At 43.6% G+C, this 24,858-nt stretch overlaps 1 long non-coding RNA gene across 1 annotated transcript; it reads left to right on the top strand.

The window, feature by feature from the left end:
* The first annotated feature begins 13,072 nt into the window (after window positions 1-13,072).
* Window positions 13,073-23,179, top strand: LOC308184885. Its single transcript, XR_013943000.1, has 2 exons — window positions 13,073-16,789; window positions 20,492-23,179. It is a non-coding gene; the product is annotated as an uncharacterized lncRNA (long non-coding RNA).
* The last annotated feature ends 1,679 nt before the right edge of the window (window positions 23,180-24,858 follow it).

Raw genomic sequence — 24,858 nt, 5'->3', positions numbered from 1 at the left:
CGCTGTCCATGCGCCCGAATCTGTCTTACAATTGGTTAGAGACCCTCAGACACGCGCCTTGAGCCAGCCAGCAATTGGCCACTGCCCAAAACTCATCTTTAACACTGTAGCCAATTTACTTTATCTCGTCCTTGCTCGAGTTTTTGGTTCTACCGCTGTTTTCCTCGTTATCTGTAGCTCAGGGATGTGTGAAACAGCACGAAGCCACCTGCGAATTCCTTTCCCATAAAACAGCACAAAGCTCCCTGCGAATTCTTCTCCCACAGCATCCTACCAGCTACTAGGAGGAAAATTAACTCTGTCCTAAATGAAATTAGGACATATATCCACCCCTTATTCCATACCATTTATGTCATGTTCAGGTTACACTCTTTCCAATACATTCTAATTAATCACTATTTTCATCTATGCTATATAGTAATCACGGCAGTGATGACATACAGTATTAGACAATAATTAACATACTACAATTCAACTCATGGGCTATTCTCACCCAGTATTAAATCCCCTTGAGGTACACACCGGACCTCCCCATTCTTTTGCATTACCCACCAAGTGCATCCAGGTCCCTGAGCAAAAGCAATCCCACGAATGGGTTTGCCTCTTCCTGAGGCAGGAGTAGCCCAGACTCTCTTCCCCAGCATGTTTCTTACATGCACTACAGGAACTTTATCCCCTTCTACTGTATGTAACAGGTTTGATTGGGCAGGTCCAGCTCGGCTGGCAGATCCCCTAGTATTGACTAACCAGGTGGCCTTTGCCAAATGCGTATCCCAATGTTTGAATGTCCCAGCACCCATTGCTTTCAGTGTAGTCTTCAACAGTCCATTGTATCGCTCAACTTTCCCGGAGGCTGGTGCATGATAGGGGATGTGATACACCCACTCAATGCCATGTTCCTTGGCCCAAGTGTCTATAAGGTTGTTTCGGAAATGAGACCCGTTGTCTGACTCAATCCTTTCTGGGGTGCCATGTCATCATAGGACTTGCTTTTCAAGGCCCAGGATAGTGTTCCGGGCGGTGGCATGGGGCACAGGATATGTTTCCAGCCATCCGGTGGTTGCTTCCACCATTGTAAGTACATGGCGCTTGCCGTTGCGGATTTGAGGGAGTGTGATGTAATCAATCTGCCAGGCCTCTCCATATTTATATTTCAGCCATCGTCCTCCATACCAAAGAGGTTTTGACAGTTTGGCTTGCTTGATTGCAGCACATGTTTCACAATCATGAATAACCTGTGCTATAGTGTCCATGGTCAGGTCCACCCCTCGATCACGAGCCCATCTGTATGTTGCATCTCTACCTTGATGGCCTGAGGTGTCATGGGCCCATCGGGCTATAAATAATTCACCCTTCTGTTGCCAGTCCAGGTCCACCCGAGCCACTTCAATTTTAGCAGCCTGATCCACCTGCTGGTTGTTTTGATGTTCTTCAGTAGCCCGATTCTTGGGCACATGAGCATCTACATGGCGTACCTTTACAACCAGGTTCTCTACCCGGGCAGCAATATCTTGCCACAATGCCGCAGCCCAGATGGGCTTGCCCCTACGCTGCCAGTTGTTCTGCTTCCATTGCTGTAACCACCCCCACAGGGCATTTGCTACCATCCATGAATCAGTATAGAGATAGAGAACTGGCCACTTTTCTCGTTCAGCAATATCTAAAGCCAGCTGAATGGCTTTCACTTCTGCAAACTGACTCGATTCACCTTCTCCCTCAGCAGCTTCTGCAACTCGTCGTGTAGGACTCCATACAGCAGCTTTCCATCTCCGATGCTTTCCCACAATACGACAGGACCCATCAGTGAACAAGGCATATTTCTTCTCATTTTCCGGTAGCTTGTTGTACAGTGGGGCTTCTTCAGCACGGACCACCTCCTCCTCTGATGATATCCCAAAGTATTTGCCTTCTGGCCAGTCCATAATCACCTCCATGATTCCTGGGCGACTGGGGTTTCATATCTGAGCTCGCTGAGTAATCAGTGCAACCCACTTGCTCCATGTAGCATCAGTTGCATGATGTGTAGAGGGGACCCTTCCTTTGAACATCCAGCCCAGTAACGGCAGTTGGGGTGCAGGGGGAGGAGCTGCGCTTCAGTACCGACCACTTCCGAAGCAGATCGAACTCCTTCATATGCTGCCAATATCTCCTTTTCGGTTGGGGTGTAGGGGACCTCAGATCCTCTGTATCCCCGACTCCAAAACCCCAGGGGTCGACCTCGAGTTTCCCCAGGCTCTTTCTGCCAGAGGCTCCAGGTGGGGCCATTCTCCCCAGCTGCAGTGTAGAGCATGTTCTTTACATCTGGTCCTGTTCGGACTGGCCCAAGGGCTACTGCATGAACTGTTTCCTGCTTAATTTGTTCAAAGGCTTGTCGTTGCTCAGGGCCCCATTTCAAATCATTCTTCTTACGGGTTACTTGGTAGAGCGGGTTTACAATCAGACTGTAATTTGGAATGTGCATTCTCCAAAACCCCACGACACCTAGGAAAGTTTGTGTTTCTTTTTTGCTAGTTGGTGGAGACATAGCTGTTACTTTGTTGATGACATCCATTGGGATTTGACGACGTCCATCTTGCCATTTTCTTCCTAAAAACTGGATCTCTCGTGCAGGTCCTTTGACTTTATTTTGTTTTATGGCAAAACCGGCCTTCAGAAGGATTTGGACTATTTTCTTCCCTTTCTCGAAAAATTCCTCTGCAGTGTCACCCCACACAATGATGTCATCGATGTACTGCAGGTGTTCAGGAGCTTCCCCCTGCTCCAGCGCAGACTGGATCAGTCCATGGCAAATGGTAGGGCTGTGTTTCCACCCCTGGGGCAGCCGATTCCAAGTATATTGGACTCCCCTCCAAGTGAAAGCAAACTGTGGCCTGCACTGTGCTGCTAGAGGGATGGAGAAAAATGCATTAGCGATATCAATTGTGGCGTACCACTTGGCTGCCTTTGATTCCAGTTCATACTGGAGTTCTAGCATGTCCGGCACTGCAGCACTCAGCGGTGGCGTGACTTCGTTCAGGCCACGATAGTCCACTGTTAGTCTCCACTCACCATTAGACTTCCGCACTGGCCATATGGGACTATTAAAAGGTGAATGAGTCTTGCTGATCACTCCTTGGCTCTCCAGTTGACGAATTAGCTTATGGATGGGAATCAGGGAGTCTCGGTTGGTGCGATATTGCCGCCGGTGCACAGTTGTGGTAGCGATCGGCACTTGCTGTTCTTCAACCCTCAGCAACCCCACAACAGAAGGGTCCTCCGAGAGACCAGGCAAGGTAGACAACTGTTTAATGTCCTCTGTCTCCAAAGCAGCTATGCCAAAAGCCCAGCGGAACCCTTTTGGGTCCTTGAAATATCCTCTTCTAAGATAGTCTATGCCAAGGATGCACGGAGCATCCGGGCCAGTCACAATACGGTGCTTTTGCCACTCATTTCCGGTTAGACTCACTTCAGCCTCCAATACAGTTAACTGCTGGGATCCCCCAGTCACACCATAAATACAGATGGGCTCTGGCCCTTTATAGCTTGATGGCATTACAGTACACTGTGCACCGGTGTCTACTAAAGCCTTATATTTCTGTGCGTCTGATGTGCCAGGCCATCGAATCCACACAGTCTAATAAACTCGATTGTCCCTTTCCTCCCCCTGGCTGGAGGCAGGGCCCCTCTAGTCCTGGTCAGAATCTTCGTTTCTGTATTTAAAGGACTGCCTGCTTTAAGTTGGAGCAGCAAGCTTTTCAGAGAACCCCTTTTTCCCGATTGTTTTCTTTTGCAACTCACGTACCTGTGCCTCTAGGGTCACGGTAGATTTTCCATCCCATTTTCTCATGTCCTGTCCATGGTCACGTAGGTAAAACCACAGGGTGGCGCAGGGTGTGTACCCACCATATTGTCTTCCTTACACGGATGAATGCTTACCCCTAATAGCTGAGACACTGGTTTGTACAGGTGGGGAGGAAAATAAACTCTCTTTAAGTTGGTGGACGTCTTCAGAAAGTTTCTCCAAAGTATTCTCTTTTAGTTGGTGGACACTGGCTCGTTCAGGTGGGGGGGGAAATAAGTTCTCTTCAAGTTGGTGGAACTCTTCAGAAAGTTTCTCCACAGCCGAGACGCAGGCCTGTAGGGAAGAGGAGAGACTTTCTTCGTACTGCCAGAGTTGTTTAGCCACTTCATCCACTGTGGGTTCCTCATCCTCTTTCCAGGCCATTACTGCCAATGAGCTGGCATATGATGATGGTGCACTCTGTACAAACTTCCGCCACATGGGTGGTGTACACTGGACTTCATCTGGATCTGTGGATATTTGTCCCTCGTCTAGGTCCTTATAAATCACCTCCCGTATGGCTAATTCCCTCAGGTACTGGATTCCCTTCTCCATGGTGGTCCATTTGCCTGGTAGACATACAAGTTCTTCCTTGAAGGGATACCTTTCCTTCACAGCTGACAGGAGACGCCTCCAGAGGCTGTAGCCTGGTGCTCCATCTCCAATTGCTTTGTCAATGCATGCGTCCCTAGCAAGGGATCCCAGCCGCCTGGCTTCCTTGCCCTCTAATTCCACATAATTGGCTCCGGTGTCCCAGCACCAGAGCAGCCAGGTGACAAGCTGCTCACCTATGCAGCAACCAAAATCTTTTCGCACATCTCGTAGCTCACGCTGGTATAGGGTTCGGGTAGTTACTGTTGATTTTTCAACATCCTCATCCTCATCTTCATCCTCCTGCACTTCTGATGGCCCAGCCTCGTCTTCGCTATGCCCAGACTTAGCAGAAGACTGTCTGCGTTCTAAACGACCTGAGCCTCTATACCATTTTTTCACCTTGTCTACAGGGGCAACTTGCACTGCTACAGCTCGTTTCTCTGACCCAGACACAGGGTCTGCCACAGGGGTTGGAATACCCTCTGTGGGGTCAACTTGCACTGCTACAGCTCGTTTCTCTAACCCAGACACAGGGTCTGCCACAGGGGTTGGAATACCCTCTGCGGGGTCAACTTGCACTGCTACAGCTCGTTTCTCTGACCCAGACAAAGGAGTGGGAGCAGCTGCAGGAGCTGGAGCAGCTGCAGGAGCTGGAGTGGCTGCAGGAGCTGGAGCGGCTGCAGGGTCTGTCACTTGGTTGCTAGTAGCATCAATTGCAGCTCGATAGACACAGTCCAGGCCCCAGCACGCTACAGTGATTTGTGTCACTTTGGAACTGCCAGAGTCATGACACCTTTTTTTCAAGCATTCTGCCAGCTTTTTAGGATTTTGCAGTTGTTCAGGGGGTGAATGTCCAAAACACTGGAGGTGACCACTGCTCTAGAAACCTGCCCATATCCTCCCACACTCCCTGCCACTCGCAACTATCCCGCCTCAAGACAGATCTCTGAATGAGATTCCTAAGTAGTTGTTTAACCTTAAACAAAACCTGAAGCACATTCGGGAGACATAACAACAAGAGCAGGCTGGTCTGAACATCCCAAGGATATTCAACATCTTGGAGAACTATTGTAACAAGCTCGGGGGATAAGAGGGTGGTGAAGGAGAATAGGAGAGCGAACAAGTAGGAAAAAATATCTTCCCCTGTCCCTTCCACAGATTGGCTCCCTGACAAAAACAGGCAATAGGTGTAATTGCTAATAGTTTCCGAGATATGGTTTCCAAAGTATAGAGTCGACGTCAGTGCTGAGTACAAATACCAGGTTAAAGTCGTGACCAGAAATCTCATCATTTCATAAGCCATTGTTACACCGCACAGTACCATAACAATCTTAAACCAGGGCCCGGAAAGGATAAACAGTGCAACAGGGAGCACATACAGAAAGTAACGTGCTATAAAACTCAATTTGGAAAACAGGCACAGCAGACTGGAGATTAAGGCAATCAACATTGTGACTAGCAACTATTAAGCAAGTCTAATACTCATACCAATTTTAGTTTAACACACTCTGGTCAAATCTGTCATTATCTCACCCCTTCGGCCCTAACGTTGGGCGCCAAAAAGGACTGTTGTGGTTTAACCCGGCCAGCAGCTAAACACCACACAGCCGTTCGCTCACCCTCCCCCCTCCCTCTCTGGGATGGGGGAGAGAATCAGGAAAATGAAGCCTGTGGATTGAGATAGAGACAGTTTATTAGGACAAAAAAGAAAGGAAAATAATAATAATAATAATAATGATAATAGCACTACTAATAATAATGTGTACGAAACAAGCGATGCACAATGCAATTGCTCACCACCTGATGACCGATGCCCAGCCTATCCCCGAGCAGCCGGCCCCCCACCCCGGCCAGCCACCCCTATATATTGTTTAGCATGACGTCAGATGGTATGGAATACCCCTTTGGCCGGTTTGGGTCAGCTGTCCTGGGTCTGTCCCCTCCCAGCTCCTGCTGCACCCCCAGCCTGCTCGCTGGCAGGACAGAGCGAGAAGCTGAAAAGTCCTTGGCCTGGTGTAATCACTGCTCTGCAACAATTAAAACATCAGCATGTTATCAGCGCTCTTCTCATCCTAATCCAAAACATAGCACCCTACCAGCTACTAGGAGGAAAATTAACTCTGTCCTAACTGAAACTAGGACAGCGGTGCACTGAGATCTTTAATATATCAGAGATTAATGAGGATCCAGATATAGTGGCCTAAGGCCGCATTATTCTTAATATAGTCTATGTAGGGATTTTACAAGATTTATTTTATGCAGAGTGACTGACACTCGCTGAGTGAGTATCTGAAGGCCAGCCTTTTTCTCCACTTTAAAAAGTGCATTGAGAATGAAAACATCTGTCTAAGAGCTGATTAATAATTAAAAGCATTTTAAAATTGTGGATCGGATCCTAGAGCATAATTTTGTGGTACGTTGATTTACTTCACAGTACATAAAATGTCACCACTGGTTTCCACTTTTTATGCTTGACATTTCCCCCATCTTTATAGCCTTTAAAAACCTTAGAATATGGAAACAGTTCTTCTCTGATGACAAGGTGTGACCTTATTCTGTGCTTTGAGTTGGTCCCTCTATATAAAATTCTAGTGCTTCGTTACAGTAAGTACTCACTTATTACCAGCATCTGGCTGACTTTCGAGATTTTTCTAAAACTTCGTTGCAAAAGAAGTAAGAAGGCCTCAGGTTTGCCACACAGAGATGGTTGGCTGACTGGTCCCTCCCCCTGTCTGACCTTAGAACTGGGTGCTCGCAGAGAATTATGCCTCCAGACTCCCTTCTTTCTCAAAACAGTTGCTACTTCCAACTATTTTAAGAAGTGTTAGGCTTTTGTCTTAGTCCAGTTTTCAGGGAAGTGACTCAGAGCTTCAAGACTTGGCTTCGCTTTAATATTAAGCTACCACTTTGAAGAATGTTATGTTTTTCTGCACCAAAAAAGAGTGTTGTCTCAGGTGTACAAATGAAGTTAGATCCTGACAGTAGCTGGGAGAATGCTGGCTGTTACTCACTGTAGAAAAATAAGTGTTCTCTTTTTTTGCCAGAAGATGGCATTACCATTAACAATTTAGAATTCTTGGAAACATACCAATACTGCCCTTACTTCTTTACAAAGTCATTGTGAAAAATTATGTATCAGTTTTAGAAACACTGTCTTCAGACACAGTCTGCGATATTGGACGAATTAAGGTATTTGTTTTATGAGGAGACAGGCACCCCATTCTTTCAGATCACTGACGATTAGAAGGCCAGAAGGGTTTCATTGTGATCATCTGTTCTGACAACTGTAATTCCCCTGAATTCTTTCTTGTGTGAACCAGACTGCATTGTCCAAAAATAGTCTGCTCTTGAGTTTTAAAATGATCAGAAATGCTAGAGCCATGACCATGGCTTATTTTTTTTCCATGGTTAATTTGGTTGTTATTCCTTTATTAGTCAATGTTGAGTTTTCCTGGGTTGTGTAATAGCTGTTCTATGGATGGAGAGACACCAGAGTTATCTCCTGGAACCACTTAGATCCAGCAAGATTTATTATATCTGGGGAAGCAAAACAGTTTTATTACTTTCAGGACCATCAATAAGCTGTGCAGAGCTGCTTACATATCTCAGAATTAACCTTCTTGTATGTTCTGCAGTACTTGTATTACTTGGATTTTCCATGTTTTGAGAGTTTTAGTCCCTCGTTACCCCAGATAATGGAAATCTGGCTGCACAGTTATTTCTAGCTGTTTAAATATATTTTGTTTAATTTTTAGTTAGAACCTTGAGCTTAAAATTCGTAATTCTCTCTCCTTGTCTGTTACTCTTGTTTTGGGAAGTGTTTCCTTTTTTGTTTTCCTTTTCTTCCTCCTAAAAACTGTGCCCAACATTATCATTCAAATAGAGGTTAACACAGCAGTAGTTCTTGTGCTAGTTTTTGGCCACTCTGTTTGTATTTAACATAAGCATATGTAAAGATGTAAGTATAATCTAAGATACAAGAATGAGAATAGACAAATCTGCTGGATTGTTTTCATCTTTAACAGAGAGATTCGTGTCTCCGATTTGTATTCTAGCCTCTCTTTTCATCAAACAAAAGAGGTTTCCCATGGCAATGCATACAGTTAGACAGGACCTGTTCTGGTTTTATATTTGGAAATACCGATAGGCATTTTTCAAAAACATAACTCTCCCTGAAATGAAGTCTGAAGTTCCTGTGTAGTTTATCTGTTAGAGAACTTAGGGAAATTGTGAATGCTTACAAAAGCCTTTGTACATGTGTTGAAGTTAAACCCAAGAATCAGTGCAGACTCTGCTAGCCACTCTGTCAATTTTGATTCCCCCCTCCCAGGATCTAATAATCTCAGCAGTGGCTTGGCCTTACCTCAAGATTCAGAATCACATCACATGTGCATTAAATAAGTCTGCCTACACACCTCTGGCTTTGTCTTGAAGCTTGTTACTGCTGAATCACATAATTTCATTACGGCTAACTACTCTCCACATCTTAGACTTTAACTTCCAAGTCACTTTAGATGTCCTCTACTGTACCTTTTGGCCTCTCTAATATCCTACACAATCAGCACTTTAATAGAATCTTTTTTCCTTTGTTGTTGTTGTTGTAACTTAATGTGTTAACTAATTTTTATGCTATTGGATCGTTTGGGGATGATATTTAGTGACCGTATTTTCTTTTATAATGTTATTGTAGAAATGCTTGTAAATCCTTCCAAAGAACTTCCCTTGAATTACAGGGGAAATATATTTAGTCTTAAACAAATTGGTTTTGTTGACTATTACTGTAACTTTCAAACGTTAGAAAGATCTCTGTTTGCTAAGATTCTAGACTAAACAAAGCCATAAGAAGGCAGTGGGCAACAGATACTTGAGGGGCTATCCCTAAAATGGCTTTTCCCATTTTATGGAACAAATAAAAATATCTGCAGATATTAATCCATGTGGATAGAGACAGCTGCACAATGTATTGCTTGGGAGACATGAGTTAAGGAGCTGAGGGTTTTTTGGCATACCTTTCAGTGATGCATGTTGCTTTTTTGGGTTTCCCAAGAATGCACGTATGGCGTTCCAGTAGCATATATATAAATTTAGAGAAATTCTGTGTTTCAGATTTCACATAATGTTTCAGCTAATGTTCAAGAACACCTAGAAATGCTCACAAGATTCATGAAATACAAAAGAAAGTTACACAACAAAACTACAACTTTGCGGTAGTTCATCTGTAAAATGAATAATCCTCATTTTTCAACATGAGGTGATAACAAATGCAGTTTCTTCTCCTTTGGTTAGTTAACCAGGGGTAGCCGAACCACATTAGACCACGTGCTCTAATATTAAATTGGGTATCTAAAATTAGGCATTTTACATTCTGTAAGTTTGAGGACAGGGTTTCAGTAGCTGCGGCATTCATCGAGTAGACATCAGGCGTGTAGGAGCTCTGCAGCAGTAAGTAACACTGCAGTGTGCATTTCTTACCCATTATTGTCTATTGTGTATGATTTTAAAATAGTTTCATAGATAAAATATTTGCTTCATATTTAGTTTATCTTTATTATTGCTATATTCTATAGTGTTTGGCATTCCAGTGTATTGTAACTTGGAGTATAACAATCTTCTAACTGCAGGTGATGGCATCTGGGGAAACATGTAGTTTCTTCATTAGTATCTTGGTCCCTCAAGATGTTTCATATAACTCAAATATTTGTCTTGTTTGATTCCTTGTAGACTTTAGCTTGAAGATGGCATCATGCCTTTAGGAATGCCTTTGTGAGACAGAACTTGAAAAATATTATCCCCATTTTGCTGCCTTTGGCCTTCAGAAGACTGATGAGCTTGCCAAGGTTTCCATGAAAGATTATACCAAACTGGGGGTACACGACATGAATGACCGCAAACAACTTTCAGCTCATCAGAATAATCAAAATTATGCAAGAAGAGGAAACCTTAAGAGACTTGAGCAAGCAAGATTTCCAACCAAGTAGCCTTTTCATTCAACCTCAGGTGACCAGATCGGGTCCCTGTAGACAGCTGCGTTTTGAGTCCTTCTTTGAGGAAAATAATGGAACAGTTAAAGACTCTGAGCCAGAATCATATGGTCCATCTGATTTCAGTGCCAGTGAGGAGAACAGTCTTGTGGAGCTGTTGGGACACGCTCAGCCATATGATTCAGAGCTGATCAGATTAACCAGAAGAGATGTAAATACTCCTGGAACGTGCACAAAAAAGCGAACTGAAGTGTACAACAGTTTCTGATGATATTGCTCCTCTCTTGGGGGATTCTGAAACTCCCATCATCCAGACAGTAACTCATTTCAGGGTATAATTATGGAATACCTCATGCCTGTATCAGGTAATAATCAGTTACCTTTATTTTACTATATTTCAAGCTATTCAGAATGAATTCTTTCTTTTCTGAGGATGAGAATCTGTCTTCATGGCTTCCAAACAAGCAATACTACCACTACAAAAGCTGTACAGAGCAATACAAAATCTTATAGAGAGATATTAATAAGCGCTTGCAACTCTCCAAGTCTGGTAGAAGGAATCAGTTGAATTCACCAGCTGCTACTCACCAAGATTGTCTAAGAATAGTCTTATCTTTCAGGATATAAGGCTTTGTTTTCTTGGTGCTTTGGCCAGTCTTTCTCTCTTTTTCTTTACTTAAGACTATTTTGCAAAACATTATTTTTTCAAAATAATGTGTTGCTTCTTGGTAAGTTCGTCAAGTTTTTTCCAGTAAAAATGATGCATGCTGTGAACTATCATTGTTCATAAAGAAATTTCTGAACTGGAGTTTTAAAAAGAACCAAAGAGTATAACTGGGATGAGATACAGACATGGGGAGAGAGATGCCTTGCAGCTGCTCCATGAGCACAGGATTTGTAGCATTCATGCATTTTCCAGTGTTTGGTAACGGAGGGGCTACAGTTGTCTGAACCCCTGGTAAATCTAAAGCACAGAGTAACTTTTATTGGCTTGTACTAGGCAGAGTGCAGATAAGCACTGTGTAAACTGATTGCCTGAGTGAAAAACTGTCACCTAAAAAGGCTCAAATCAGCTATCACTACGTCCAAAATGATCCAAACTCAGTAGGTGTCTCCCAGGATTGGTTATTTAGACGTCTAGGGATATACCACTATGTCAGAGCACCATCAGGCTTCTGTTTGGAAGTTGGCTGGGATCCAGGCACTAGCTGTTTCTGCAGTGAGCCTCCTGAAGATCCTGGTTCAACAGGCAGAAGCACGTAGCTCCCTGCAGCCATACCACCAGAATCTAACTTATTGCCATGCCATTGTGGCATGGTTTGAAATGATAACTTTGTGCAGCAGTTTGTGCAGAGAGAGAGAGATGCTGTCACCACAGCGGAAAAGTACTGAGGTGGCACAATGGTTAGAGAGAATGCTTAACCTGTGAGATGAAAAATCTGGGTTTATAACTCCCCTTTGCTGGAAAGAAGTAATTCCTACCATTCCCACCTTCCAGAGGAGGGTGCTAACCTCCTAAATGTATTGGCATCTTAGTGAGTTCTCTGTCTCCTCTGGAAGCTGAGCCAAGGTGAACAAAGAAGGCAGGATTCATGGTGCTGGAAAGTAAAAAGTGATGAAATATAACCTCATGGTTCAGCTGGAGGAGTTCAAGATCTTGAATCCTGTGACAGAGCCATGTTCTCCATTGTTCTCACTTTCTTCCCTTCTCTTTTTTCCTAAGCACATTCTTCTCTGCCCAGTGTTATGGCTCATCTCATGGGCTTTCTGCATCCTGCTCCTGACACGCCTGAGTTCCTTCTCCTCTTCTGACCACAGACTGCATGTTCCGCATTCCAGGCCTGGGGCCACTCTGCTGACATTTGAGTTTCTGATTCCTGTTTTGCAAGTGCCCAACTCCTTCATTGAATCCATTCCCATGTCACCTTGTGATTTGCCCACTGTGAAGGCTAGTCTAGTCTCATCTATAAGAAACACTGGAAAACATTGGCATGATGTTTCATTACAGAAAGATTAAGAGCTCTTATAATATGTTTAAATATATTTTCCACTTGCCCACAGCAAATGACTCGATTTTGACAGTAGCAGACAGGACACAGTGGTTCTTCTGACCTATTGTTTAATCTGGTTTCTAATGATCTGTTTTGAGATTATTGTTTTTTCTAATAATAAAGAAGAAATTGTATTTTATAACAATGTTATTTAGAAAGGTTAATAGCAAATCTAAACTTGAGGTTCATCATATAAAATTAAAATGCATTCTGTTCCCATAAAAAATATAGTCAATTAAAGGGGCCTCATAGAAAGAATCTATGCCTCTCCTCTCATAAACAGAACCTCCAAGCCTTCACGGTTTCTTTTCTCCAAATCCTGCAATCAGTCTGTTCTCCTTCATGCTCTTAGGAAAATGAAAACAACACAGCTCTTTCTGGAAATCACCAAGTCCAGCCTCTGGTGACATGAGAATTAAACTTCAGAGCCTCTGATCCTTTGATGGACAACATCTGGTGCCCACTGATATCCATAAGCTCACACTAAATTATGAAGCATCTTATTTCAAGTATCATGGCCTTTCTTTTGAGGGGAAAGAATTTTCCATCTAAGTACAGGGACTGATCCCGGTCTGCATAGGAAAGCTATGCTAAAATTAATCTCTTTCCACCCAACTAGCACTGCGTTGCTGGCAGGACCTCTCACTTTCTCGTGACCTGTGAATACATCCTGCAGTCCCACCTTTTCCTCAGCTCCAAGCTAACTTGTGAAAGTGCTCAGCAGCTCTGTGATTGCCTCACTTCTGTGTGCTCACTGAGCAAGGGCCGTGGGAACTACTGCAAGTGCTCACATCTATTTGTGCTTTCAGAAGACATGAGGACTAACCAGCTGCCATGTGTTCTCCTCACCTTATGCATGGGAAAGCTATCCCCGTCTCCAGGAGAAGGGGCACTGAGGCTGAGTCTTGCTCCTGAATGCCTCATTTCTCTAAGCAAGGGAGGCTTCTTGAAATGTTACTGGGAGGCCTTGCTTCAGCTGTGACTTGCTGGTGGCCTGGAGCCGGGACACAGGAACCATCTTGAGGTCTCTAAACGCAGAGCCTGGTTACATCTCAGGAGCAAGAAGGACTAAATACCCCCCCTCAAAGATCAGGGCCCTGATGTAGGACTTTCTTCCTCAGGTACAATTGTCACTCCTTCCCTTACACTCCTGTTCCCCAGGGCTATGCTGTGTGATGTTCCTTGCATCAAATACACAACCAAGAGAGCTGTGTAACTGCGACCACTGTGCTGCTGCCACCAAACCTGGCTCCTGGGGGTAGCTGTAGAAGCAGGTGGTGAAATTTGCAGCTGGTCAGACAGCAGCGTTCCCTTACCCTTAGCATTTGTGGCTATTGAGCTACTACAGCCATTACTGAGGAAACACTGTGATGGCCGAATATGTTGTGGCAGCCCTAATTTTGGAGTGGAAACACTTGCAGAGTGTTGTTTTAGCCAAGCATGTTTCAAGGTCACTTGTGGCTTCAGCAAGTGGCCTTATTTTGTGGTTCATCTGTGGTACATGCAGCAGCAGAGATTTTGGAGGGTTCCAGCTGATCATTCTGTAGTTCTTGACTCAACTACCAGTTTGGTGTAACGGCACTGTCAGCTTCTTAAATCCCACTGCCTATAACTGCACTCTTCTGATGTGATAAATCAATTGTCAACCCAGACCACGAGCACTCTGCAGCTGAGCAGAGCTCAGACATGGCTTGTAGAAGGTGAGCTTTTGTCTTCTTACTCTTGACACCTGCGTGAAAACAATATGCTTATTAACACGCTAGATGAACCTGTGGTACAAAGTCCCTTGTACTCAGCCGCTCGTTACTTGTGACTTCAGTGATCTTTTTCAGAAGGTCTGGAGTGTTAGCCCCACACAAAGAACAAATGCTCCAGTAGCCTTCCTTCTGAAAGCACCAGAACATCTTATCCTGCCTTGATTTTCATTTACTTTTGGTCTAGTTAGTGTACTTAAGCTGTTTCTTCACTTCTGTTTGCAAACGCTTTTCTGGATAGCTTTTGAACATTTCTGTTCAGACCTGAGTCTGACTTCAAAGTGTTGTTTTTTTTTTTCTTTCCCCCTCATTTTCTTAGCAGCACAGAAGTGCCTCTAACATGTGAGAAGCTGCTGTGGATACTGTGGACAGGACTGCCTGCCGCTTGGTGAGATATTTAAGCACTTCTGAGCTGTTATTCTTAAGAACGTGGCTTATTGGTATTAAGGTAATACAAAGCTCATGTTGCCAAGTAATCATCTCTTATTTACTCAGAATTCTCTCCATCATTAGCTAAAATATGCACTAATCACAAACCATCAAACCAAAAGCTAGCCCCTTCCCACCCACGCTCTGCAGCACCAAGTGTGGTGAAACACTAGCTGGCTGTTTCCAAAACTGTTCTTGTGCATGTTTAAGCACAGCAGGTCTAAACTGGTGGAGGTGTTTGCAGGGATGTGTCAGCACTAGGAGAGGCTACATAGAGCTGAAGCTGGGCTCGCATGGTTTGGATACATTTCGACTTCAGTACCAGGATTTCATCTAGCTTGGTGACGAAATTCTGAAAATCCTGGGAAGGAAGGCAAAAGGAAAGTTTAGGGAACAACAGGAGCAGCAGGTTGGAGACGTTCAGCATGTTTTATATACTGCAGCAGTGCAAAAAAACGTTTTCCAAGCTACAGTACATTTAATCAGTGTTTCCTTCTTGAAGCTCTGACCCTTATAGACAGCAAAGCTCAATACCTCTAAATACTGAGGTTAACTTAGTCCTCTCCTTTTTTTTTCTTTTCTTTCTTCTTCTGTTGGTGAAATTACAGCTAATATACTGGTTTCAGAAAATAAAAATGTATAACGTTCCTGCTCTCACCTTTCTACACAGGTTAGCTTTTTAAGGGTTAGGTATAGAGACTGGTGATCTGATGTACAGTTTTACAATGTACTGAGCTGTGTTCCAGACACTTCTTGTGTTGCATTTAACAGTCATGAAGATGAATGGTGAGCTGGGCACCTCACTGATTAGGCATAATAGCCCATTTTGCAGAGAAACGAGAGGGAAGGGATTATTTCGCATCAGGTCATAGGGCTTGTCCAACTGCTGCCTGGCTACAGGTCTGCCAGGTTGCACATGAGAAACAGCAGCAGTGTGTAGCCCAGGCCAAGTGGAACCTCACCTTCCATCACGATGTGGGATGCTGTTGGATAAAATGTGACCTGAAACTCTGATTAAAACTGAAATGGATGCAGTTATTTTTAAGTAGATCTTGTATTAATAATTGTTCTCCAGCTGAGAGCAGAGCTTGCTGCATTTATTCCCAGGTCAGTATCTAAGAAGTTGGGAAGTGTCAGTATCCTTGGGGCTAGGGGCTGCAACTGCTACCACAGAAAAATGAATCATTCACAAGCTCATTTGGCAGAACTCCAGCTATCTTGCGCATTGTATCTTTGTCCTGCACAGACATCAGCACTAATGAAGACTAGCTCAGCTGCCCTAGCTTATGTTTCTTAAGCGCTTTAAACATTGTGCGGTTCAGTGTGTGGCTGGTCTTGGCAGGAATCTCTCCTGCAGCTACAGTTTCATGGCTGGAGAAGTTGCAACCATCTGAAAGTAGAAGTGTTAGTGTTGGGGAGAATCGAATGGATGTTTTATTAATGTCTCTTAGGTGATGGGTCATACAGTATAATTAAGCATTGCCAAATGTACTTACATTATCAATTAATTTATGTATACTGAGAAGTTTAGGGAGTATATTATCAAATAATCTATGTATACTGGGAAACTTAGGGAGTATACTGAACAGTCAAATGAATCTTTGAAGGGGAACCCTGGGAGGGAACAGATACAACCTGACCTTGGATAAGGGCCTGGAAGTGCTGAAATGAGTTGAAGCAGAACCAAGGAGCGGAGGGAGCATGCGTCGAGTGAGAAAGGTGAAAAGTTTAGCGGAGAGGAAGACTCCTTACTTCATCTGGACGACCACCTGGACGACCACCAGAGTGCGCCACGCATGTGCAAAGGGGAGGGGAGCTAATTAGAATGGAATGCGAGGCTGATGTTACCACCTGTAATGAATATGTATGCCTTACGTAATGTTGAATGTATAAATAATGGCTGGGAAGTAACGGGACTTGAAGCCAGATTTGGGCACCTGCCCCGGCTTCCAGCGCTGAATAAAGCACCTTCATATAATCACTTGGTGGTTATGTGGTTGCTACGCTAACATTTTGGCGACCCAGATGGGACGGCGTGGGCACTGCTGAGGCGGATCGTGTCTCGGTTTCGCTCCAGCCGGCACCGAGGGATTCTCGGGGAGCAGTCGACCGCGACCGACCTCCGCTGCTCACGACGTACCACTGGAGCGGTAAGCAAAGGTGCTTTCAACTTTGGGTATTCGGTACCGATTTGGTTGGGAAAGCCTGCCGGTCAGACGCGGCAAAAGCCACGCTCGGTTGGGCAGGGAGCTCCCGGGGTAAGCCTAGGCGCCGTCCGTTAGACAGAGCGAAAGCTCTGCAGGTTCGGCATTGGTGGTTTGGTATTGGTAATTGTATTGGTTTGTGCTGAAGGGTCAGCACCTGGTATTATTGGTATGTGGTAAGCACGCTGCTGCTCCGGCAGCTTCTGGGGGAGTGTGCTGCTGCTCCGGCAGCTTCTGGGAGAGTGTGCTGCTGCTCCGGCAGCTTTTGGGTTTGTATCATAAGCTCAAAATGAAAAAGATTAAAGGAATTCTGGGAAAAGATGTACCTATCCCGCGAACATCCCCACTGGGGTGTTTGCTAGCACATTGGAAAGAGGGAGGTTTTGGTCAAGAAATGCGGAAAGGAAAGCTGATTGATTATTGTAATATTTGGTGGCCACAGTATAAACTAGAGGACCAAGAAACTTGGCCTGAGAATGGAACATTGCAATATAATACAATCTTACAATTAATGCTATTTTGTAAGCGGGAAGGAAAATATGATGAACTGCCGTATGTGGAATTATTCTTTTATTTGCGCCGAAAGCCTGAATGGCAGCATGCTTGTGGAATAATGGTGCTTGAAGTTTCAACTGAGGAACGTTGTTGTGCATGTACTAGGGAGGGACGCTGTATACAGCATCAGGCAATAGAGAATAATAAGTATTATGGGGAAATGAATAATGGAAATATTGATTTGGAAGTTGCGCCGTCCCGCTGGAAGAGCCAGGACAGGGAGGGAAAAGAGAAAAGGAAGATAGCAGTAGTGATGGAGAATCCCCGACTTTAGTCTCCCCTGTGTCACATAGGACCCGGCAACAGCGAAGGGCAGGAGAAACTATAAATGAACAGAGAGGGAAAATAATCGCTCCCCTCAGGCAAGGAGTGGGGACAGAAGGACCGGTATATGTTAAGGTGCCTTTTTCAGCTGGGGACTTAATGATATGGAAACAAGCAGCCGGCACCTACAGGGAAAACCCAGATAAAGTAGCCAGGGTAATGAAAATGATAATTAAAACCCAAAATCCCAATTGGGATGATCTCCAGGTGATCCTGGATACTTTGATGGACTCGACAGAAAAAGACATGGTATTGCGGGCAGCCAGAGAGAGAGCCCGAGAAGATATACGAAATGGATTAGTGCTTGGAAATCTAGATCAAAACTTCCCCACTGAGGATCCCCAATGGGATTATAACACAGGGGATGGAATAAGGAGGCTGAAGAGATATCAAGATTAGGTACAAGTCGGGGTACAGAATGCCATGCCCCGGACCATAAATTGGTCAAAATTGTATAATGTCAGGCAAGAAAAAGCGGAATCACCTTCCGCCTTTTTAGAGAGATTGAAAGAAACTGCTAAGAAATATACAGATTTAGACGTAGAGACTGAGCAAGCTAAAGCTCAATTGGCACTCATTTTCCTGGGACAAGCCCAAGAGGATATTAGGAAGAAATTGCAAAAGTTAGAAGGTGCAGATTTGAGAAATTTGGATAGGCTGTTGGAAATAGCCTGGAAAGTGTATAATAACAGGGAAAAGGAAACGACAAAAAGGCAACAACAGAACTTATTAGCAGTAATTCAAGGGAGAGAACATGCAGGATTAAGGGGCAGGGGAAGAGGAAATATTAATGGTCGAGGTAGAGGAACAGGGAGAGGCTACCCGAGCTCAGGGGGAAACCGGCTGGGTCTTAACCAATGTGCCCATTGTAAGGGGGAGGGTCATTGGAAAAACGAGTGCCCTCTCCGTGGACAGCTGATCGTTGGTGGGGGAAATTCGTTCCGAAACCAAGAAGCAGCCAAGGCGATGGTTCTGGGGGAATATAGTAGCTGACTAGGAGATCCGGTAGCAGAAACTAAAGAGCCCTTAGTAAAAATTCAAATAGGAAATAAGGAAGTAAAATTTTTAATTGATACAGGGGCCACATATTCAGTACTCAATAGATTAAGTGGTAAGATAGGGGAAAGGAAAACTACTGTTGTAGGTGCCACCGGGAAGGAGGAAATACGGCCGTTCTTACAACCCCTTGATTTACGGTTTGGAGGTAAAGAAATTACGCATGAACTTTTATATGTACCAGAATGCCCTATTCCTCTTTTGGGACGGGATTTGTTAACTAAACTAAACGCTACCATAACGTTTGAAGATGGAGAATTGATTATGAGAATCCCGGAATCAAAACTGGGACAAATATTAATGATTAAAGAGAAGGCTGTTCCTCATATACCAAAAGAGGTAGAAAATGCAGTAATGCCTACGATTTGGGAAACGGACGTGCCCGGAAAATCAAAAGTAGCCCAGCCAGTAAAAATTGAACTTAAGGAAGGGGCCCGACCGGTACGGATTAAACAGTACCCGTTGAAGCTAGAAGCTAGGCTAGGAATAGTAAAGATTATAGATAAATTTCTTAGCTACCACATTCTGGAAGAATGCAAATCCGAATATAACACCCCAATTTTCCCAGTAAAGAAACCTAATGGGGAATACAGGCTAGTGCAGGACCTTAGGGCAATAAACGAAATAACAAAAGATATTCACCCAGTGGTGGCTAATCCTTATACATTGTTAACATCTGTAAAAGAGAAATATAAGTGGTTTACGGTAATTGATTTAAAAGATGCCTTCTTCTGCATACCCATTGACAAGGATAGTAGAAAACTCTTTGCTTTTGAATGGGAAAATCCACGGAACGGACGGAAGATGCAACTGACCTGGACAAGATTGCCTCAAGGATTCAAGAATAGCCCGACCCTCTTCGGCGGTCAACTAGCTAAAGAAATAGAAGATTGGATTAACCAAGGGCAGATTCAGGTACCAAAGGATCGATACCTGCTGTTACAATATGTGGACGATATATTAATAGCTACCGAAGGAGAGTCAGAATGTATTCAGGTAACTATTGATATTTTGGATCAATTGGGACTAAATGGGTACAAGGTTTCTAAACAAAAGGCACAAATCGCGTGCACAACAGTAATTTATTTGGGATGTGAAATTTCTCAAGGACAAAGAAAATTGGGAGTTAACCGAATACAAGCTGTTTGTGAAATCCCCGAGCCGCGAAATTTGCATGAACTACGGGCTTTCCTAGGTATGGCCGGGTGGTGCAGACTGTGGGTAATGGACTATGGACTCATAGCAAAGCCCCTCTATGAAACCCAAAAGGCCTGTACGTTTACCTGGGGAAAGCCACAACAAGAGGCCTTTAAGAAATTAAAAGAAGCCCTGATAAAGGCGCCTGCCTTGGGCTTGCCGGACTTATCAAAGGACTTCCAGCTGTTTGTGCATGAGAGACAACGATTGGCATTAGGAGTACTGACCCAGCGACTTGGGAGCTGGAAAAGACCTGTGGGGTATTTTTCTAAACAATTGGATGCGGTAAGCGCTGGATGGCCCTCGTGTTTAAGGGCCGTGGCAGCCACAGTCCTTTTAATACAGGAAGCCAGGAAGCTCACATTAGGGAAACGAATTGAGGTGTTCGTGCCACATATGGTGACTACGGTATTGGAGCAAAAGGGGGGCCATTGGCTATCGCCCAGCCGAATGATGAAATATCAAGCTATACTAACTGAGCAAGATGATGTAATCTTAAGAACTACTAACTTATTGAACCCAGCAGTGTTTCTAGGAACAACTACGGAGGAAGGAGACCTCAGTCATGATTGCGTGGAGATCATCGAACATACCTATGCCAGCAGAACAGACTTAAAGGATCAGCCTCTGGGGAGACCGGATTGGGAACTTTTCACGGATGGAAACAGCTTTGTGGAAAATGGGACTCGTTATGCAGGATACGCGGTAACTACATCAAAGGTAGTGATTGAGGCAAATTCCCTACCTCCGGGAACTTCAGCCCAACGAGCAGAAATAATTGCCCTGACACGAGCCCTGGAACTAAGCGAGGGTAAGAACGTGAATATTTGGACAGATTCAAAATATGCATTCGGGGTAGTTCATGTACATGGGGCATTATGGAAAGAAAGGGGAATGCTATCCTCACAAGGGACTAATATAAAATACCAGGAAGAAATATTGAAATTAATAACAGCTGTACAGAAACCCCAACAGGTGGCCATAATGCATTGTAAAGCCCATCAAGGAGGGGTGTCAGAGATTGCAGAAGGTAACAGACTGGCAGATTTGACGGCCCGGAAGGTTGCGCGTGAAGTATGGAAAGTACTGGCTCTAATTCCATCAAAGGTAGGCCTCTCTTGTTTTAAATTACCTAAAGACCCAAAGTATTCAGCAGAAGATGAGAGACTTGCAAATTTGATGAAGGCCCAGAAGAATCCTGACGGATGGTATGTGACTACGACAGGACAACTCATAGTGCCTCCTATAGTAATGCGAGAAATCTTACAAATAAAACATAATGAATGTCACTGGGGTGCAGGAGCAATGGTGACCTATTTGAAACGAGGTGTCATCTCGGTACACATGTTAACAATGGCAAAGTCAGTAATGTCAAAATGTGAGCTTTGCTTAAAGAATAATCCGGTAGCAAGGAAACATGCTGAGATGGGAAGAACTAGGGCTGGGATAGAGCCTGGAGATTACTGGCAAATAGACTTCGTGGAACTGCCTAAAGCAAGAGGTTATAAATACCTATTGGTAGGGGTTGATACTTTTTCAGGATGGCCGGAGGCCCTTCCCTGTCGCACCAACCAAGCAAAGGAAACGGTAAAATGGTTACTACAGGAAATAATCCCTAGATTTGGTGTACCATTGGGTATTTCTTCAGACAGGGGACCACATTTCATTGCCAATGTCGTTAAGGAGGTTAGTAGGTTACTGGGAATTACCTGGAACTTACATACCCCATGGAGGCCTCAATCTAGTGGTCAGGTAGAGAGGATGAACCAAACTTTAAAAGGACGATTAAGCAAAATTTGTCAGGAAGCTAAGATACAGTGGCCACAGGCCTTACCAATAGCTTTGCTAAGAATTAGAATAAAGCCAGGAAGTGGGATGTCAGTAAGTCCCTATGAAATCATGTATGGAAAACCTTATGAGTCTCCTGAACCGAACCCGAATATACATGTTACCGGTAAACAGGTTGGCAAAGGTAACCAAGAAGGGGTTCAAAGATTTAAACTTACAATTACAGGCCACAACCAAAATGACCCTGCAAAACAGAATGGCTCTGGACACGCTTTTGTTAAAAGAGCATGGGGTGTGTGGATATTTGAAAGGCAGAATTGATCATTGCTGTGTACATATTCCAAATGTAACTACAGATGTGGAAAATGACATATCCCAACTAGCTCATGTGGAACATGAGCTAGAGGAAGAAAAGCAAGAAGCTGAGCAAAATTGGTTGGGAGCAACCTTTGAGGGACTAGGCCTTCATCTGGAAGGATGGCTCAAGTCCCTCCTACAAAGCATTGTGCTGCTGCTAATTGTATTCGCTGCAATGGGAGTAATGTTCTCGTGTGTGAAGGGAGAAATAGTTAGGAGTAGTGCATGGAATCGCCGAATAATGAGAGTCCTTACTGGGAATCACCCAGAACACCCTATCCCACTTACTCCACCCCCATCCTATAGTACTAGCGTTAACAAGCAGGCATAGAGGAATCAATAAGATAGTAGACTAACGAAGATGCGTTAAGATTATACTTACTAATCTCTATATCAAGTTATACTTACTAACCTCTACTAACCTGATTCAACCTAATAGTAATGAAAATACTTGCTCTTGGTATGAGTGAAGTATTTTCAAAGGGGGGAAATGTTAGCGTTGGGGAGAATCGAATGGATGTTTTATTAATGTCTCTTAGCTGATGGGTCATACAGTATAATTAAGCATTGCCAAATGTACTTACATTATCAATTAATTTATGTATACTGGGAAGTTTAGGGAGTATATTATCAAATAATCTATGTATACTGGGAAACTTAGGGAGTATACTGAACAGTCAAATGAATCTTTGAAGGGGAACCCTGGGAGGGAACAGATACAACCTGACCTTGGATAAGGGCCTGGAAGTGCTGAAATGAGTTGAAGCAGAACCAAGGAGCGGAGGGAGCATGCGTCGAGTGAGAAAGGTGAAAAGTTTAGCGGAGAGGAAGACTCCTTACTTCATCTGGACGACCACCTGGACGACCACCAGAGAGCACCACGCATGTGCAAAGGGGAGGAGAGCTAATTAGAATGGAATGCGAGGCTGATGTTGCAACCTGTAATGAATATGTATGCCTTACGTAATGTTGAATGTATAAATAATGGCTGGGAAGTAACGGGACTTGAAGCCAGATTTGGGCACCTGCCCCGGCTTCCAGCGCTGAATAAAGCACCTTCATAGAATCACTTGGTGGTTATGTGGTTGCTACGCTAACAGAAGGAGAGAAACTGATATGGGAAGTCCAAGCTAATTGCATTGCTCAAAGCAAGGTCATGCTGTGAAATATACCCAGAAGTCTTAAGTTATTCACCCGCTGCTGGGAGGCCTGGCATGATTGCCAGAATTCTGCTGGCCAGAAAATGATTGCCTGCTACAAGGGGCAAATAATGGAAGGGTGTGACCAACAATTAGCAAGAAAAAATCTCAAATACAATAAATAATAATAATAATAATAATAATAATAATAATAATAATAATAATAATAAAGGTTGCTTTGTATAATTGCATTCTCTGCCAGAAAACTACTACAGCTTATGGCTCTTATGCGGCTTTATGAACTTGTGTGTTATCTGGCAATACAGCGTGTGCAGCTGTGTGAGGAAAAAAAAAAAATAATAATTTTCTTCAGACAGGATCTTCTGTGAAGCTATTTTATTCGCGATTACCATGGCGGGCGTCCTGCCAATTAGGAGCGCATTATAGTAAACATATCATAACCTTTTATTCCCTATTACCCGACACCTGATCACCTCCCCTGTTTCCTCATCGGCTGAGTACTACAGGTTCACAAGCTACTCGACGCCCCTCTATACTATATATGTACAATATTTTTGATCAACCCTTTAATTTCTCCTTTTTCCCTTTTTTTTCTCCTTTCTTATGTTTTGAGAACTTGTGACCTTTGTTTTACTGTTCTCACACTGCTCATCCTGTTTTTCTCAAGCTTCTACCTTATTTTGGAACAGTGAGGCCTTCTACTGTCCACTTATCTACTTAGCATTTCTCCTTGTTATGACTACACAACTACCTTTGAATACAGAAGGTTAGTTTTCTACTGCAAAAACACACTCTACTTCAAAAACATATTCTACTGCAAAACCACAACTTAGTTTCTCACAATTTCTTTTCTTACTCCTCTTACTCCGTACTCCTTACTCTTCTTTTCTTACTCCTATTGTTTTTTTGTACCTCTTCACATACTGCACTCTTGAGTTTTTCCAACATTAAGGTGCAATATTTTTCTGTGGATGTCACGGGGGATGATAGATATACAATGCCATTATTATTACAATACCAACAAATAGTTGTTTGAGCCAATTCTATTCAGATAACCACAAAGTTAGTTTCTCCCAAATGTTTCTAAATCCCCAGGAAGTGTCATCTCGAGCCACTCTATGTAGGATCTTGTTTTTTTGTTTGTTTTTTTTTTTCCCAAATATTTTTGAGATCAGTCAAATTTGTCCCATTTGATCTACATATATACAGCAACTAGCATTAATGACAGTGCACACTCCTCCTTGTGAGGTTATTAATAAATTTAATACCATTCAATTCCAGAGTACTATTTTTGCAAACTTATCGCCTTTTTCTTGCATCCAGACTTATTTTCTAGTTCTTCAATTATAGCTGAGATATTTACAATGGTGTTTTCTAATTCACTCACCCCTAACCAAGGTAAAAAACACCGTGCAAAACTATGAAATGCCAGAGGATTTTACTAGAGGATTATCTAGAGTCTGCTTAATTCTGCGTGTGGTCTCAAGGGGGCTTTGGCTTTGTGGGTCTTCAATAATAGTTACATTTGGAATTATTGCACCCAGGGTGCAAGCTCTCTTCCATCCTAGGGGCAACCCAAATAGCCAGT

The sequence above is a fragment of the Anser brachyrhynchus genome, assembly GCF_964034855.1.
Source record: "Anser brachyrhynchus genome assembly, chromosome: W".
NCBI lineage: Eukaryota > Metazoa > Chordata > Aves > Anseriformes > Anatidae > Anser > Anser brachyrhynchus.
The sequence above is the reverse complement of the archived record's forward strand: the minus strand, read 5'-3'. Positions and strand labels throughout refer to the sequence as shown.